This window comes from Chiloscyllium plagiosum, unplaced genomic scaffold, assembly GCF_037043375.1.
Source record: "Chiloscyllium plagiosum isolate Xiang-an unplaced genomic scaffold, Cpla_swu_hap1 HiC_scaffold_33, whole genome shotgun sequence".
NCBI lineage: Eukaryota > Metazoa > Chordata > Chondrichthyes > Orectolobiformes > Hemiscylliidae > Chiloscyllium > Chiloscyllium plagiosum.
In genome coordinates this window covers 64,187,156-64,189,990 of record NW_028270171.1, presented here as the reverse complement: position 1 = coordinate 64,189,990, position 2,835 = coordinate 64,187,156, and the positions used below count along the sequence as shown (strand labels likewise).

Sequence of the window (2,835 nt, the reverse complement as noted above, 5' to 3'; positions counted from 1 at the left end):
ACTTCCCTGGGCAATGAATTCCATAGAGGTCAAGAAGTTCATTCTCAATTCAGTCTTAAATTTGCTGCCTCTAGTCTTGCGGTGATGCCCTCTTGTTCTAGCTTCACCTGCCAGTGGAAACACCCTCTCTACTTATGTTTTATCCATTACATTCATTATTTTATATGTTTCCATTCTTCTGAATTCCAATAAATATAATCCCAATCTATTCAGTCTCTGTTAAGTGAACCCCCTCAACTCCGGAATCAACCTGGTTAACCTCCTCTGCACTCCCTCTCGTGCCAGTACATCCTTTCTCAACTAAGGAGATAAAAACTACATTCAGTACTCCAGGTGTGGCCTCACCAGCACCCAATACAGCTGGAACATAACATCTACTTTTAAATACAATCCCTTCAGCAATGCAGGACAAAATTCCATTTGCTTTCAGAACTGATTGTTGTACCTGCTGACCAACCTTCATGTAGAAGGATGCTCAGGTCCCTCTGCAGAGCAAATGATGCAACCTTTTAACATTCAAGTATATTTTTTAAAATGTTACTATAACCAAAGTGTATAAACTTTATATTTACAAACATTCTATTTCATTTGACAAACCATTACCCACTCACTCAATGTATCTATGTTCCACTGCAAAGTGTCACAGTCCTACACTCACTTTGTTCCGCTAATCATCTTAGTGTCACATGCAAACTTTGACACACTACATTTGGTTCCAACTCCAAATCATCTGTATCAATTGTAAATACTTGCAGTCCCAACACCGATCCCTGAGGCACACTACTTCTCAATAATACTTATTTATCCCCACACTTTGCTTCCTATTAGTCAACCAATCTTCTACTCCTTACACCATGCACTCTTATATTATGCAACAGCTTCTTACACAGCACCTTGTTGATGGTATTTTGGAAATCCAGCTACACCACATCCACTGAGTCCCCGTTGTCCATCTTGCTTGACATGTCATCATAGAATTCCAAAAAATTGGTCAAGCATGACCTGCCTTTCATGAACCCATGCTGTGTCTGTACAAGGGGACAATTTTTATCGAGATTCCCTGCTATTTCTTCCTTGATAATAGACCCAAGCATCTTTCCCACTACAGAGAATAAACTAACTGATATATAATTCCCCACTTTTTGTCCAACTCCTTTTTAAAACAGTGGTATCACTTTTGCTGTTTTCCAATCTGCTGGGACTGCCACAGAGGCCAATGAATTGTGGAAAATTACTGCCAGTGCATTTGCTATTTTTCCTGGCATCTCTTTTAGTACCCTGGGATGCATTGCATCAAGGTCAGGAGACTTCTCTATCGTTCGCTCAATTACCTCCAAACAGTCTAAAACTAGCTGTTCCGTCATAACAATAGTTTCCAAATCCTCACCTACCTTTGTCTCTTTTCTAGTTACTGGAAAGATATTAGTATCCTCCACTGTGATATCCCATATCTAAATGCTTCTTTTCATTTCCAAAGGACCAACATTTACTTTAGCCATTCTTTTCTCGTTATATATGTTTATATAAACATTTGCTCTCTGTCTTTATAGTCTGTGCTAGTTTATTTTTTCTCATGTTCGATATTACTTTTCTTTATAGCTCTTTTGTGGCTTTCGGTTGACCTTTAACGTTTTCCCTATTCTAGTTTCATGCTGTTTTTGGCCACTTTGTACGCCTTCTCTTTCAATTTGATTTTCCAGAACGGTAACACAATTCTCCAAGCATTTCCCATACTCTTTCTTCTTGCTACGGCACTCTCGACCTGCTTCTCTGTTTTTCATGAGGCGGATTTCACGTTTACGAGTGGTTTCTTCAGCATTCTGGGGCTGGCTTTGCAGGACTGGTGAAGATGCCCTGGCCAACAGTGGAGTTAGGAGTTGTACGGATCTGATAGGTTCGGACATCTCCAGCAGCACCTTGTACAAGCACCTGGCTGCCCGGCACAAAGGTTTGCTGTCCATCAGGGCTCTGTGCATACTGTATAATGGCTGCTCCAACCTTGGGTGTAGCTGCGTTGGTCATTGTTAGTGTCTGAAGTCCTTGCACTTCATCTGTAGCATTGTTCGCCAGCTGAATTGCTCCCCCCTGTGTAATAGCAATGTATTGTCCGCTGCTAATCTGATAGATGGGTGTCTGCATCTTCATTGTAGTAATGGTTGAGACAGATTCTTCTTCTGATTTCTCTTCATCGGTTTCTTGGCACACTGGTGGGATCAGAAGAAATTTCATTCAGGATTTTTCTGTATGAACGCCGACTCGATAGAATTCCTCTACGTTTCTGAGAGTCAGTCATGCTATCCACAGATTCCTGGGAGTCTTCATTTTCAAGTATAGTAGAAATCTGAACAGTCTGAAATTGGGGGGACTGTATGACTGAGGATTGAGCTGCTTGGATAACTCCTTGGACTTGAACAGCCTGCCCATTCGGCAATTGCACCAAAGTTGGACTTGTTGTTGATTGGATCCGAGGCATGGTTACCTGCATGGTCACATTATATATTAATGATCTGGATGAAGGGACTGGAGGCATTCTAACGAAGTTTGCTGATGATACGAAGTTAGGTGGACAGGCAGGTAGTACTGAGGAAGTGGAGAGGCTGCAGAAGGATCTAGACATTTTGAAAAAGTTGTCTCGGAAATGGCTGATGGAATTCAATGTGAGCAAACGCGAGGTATTGCACTTTGGAAAAAAGAATACAAGCATGGACTACTTTCTAAACGTTGAGAAAATTCATAAAGCCAAAGTATACATGGATCTGGGAGTGCTAGTCGAGGATTCTCTAAAGGTAAGCATGCAGGTTGAATCCGTGATTAAGAAAGCGAATGCGATGTTGT

General features: G+C 41.3%; 1 pseudogene; it reads right to left on the bottom strand.

Moving 5' to 3' along the window:
- Nucleotides 1-1,583: 1,583 nt before the first annotated feature.
- Nucleotides 1,584-2,473, bottom strand: LOC148141516 (cyclic AMP-responsive element-binding protein 1 pseudogene; annotated as a pseudogene).
- Nucleotides 2,474-2,835: the final 362 nt, after the last annotated feature.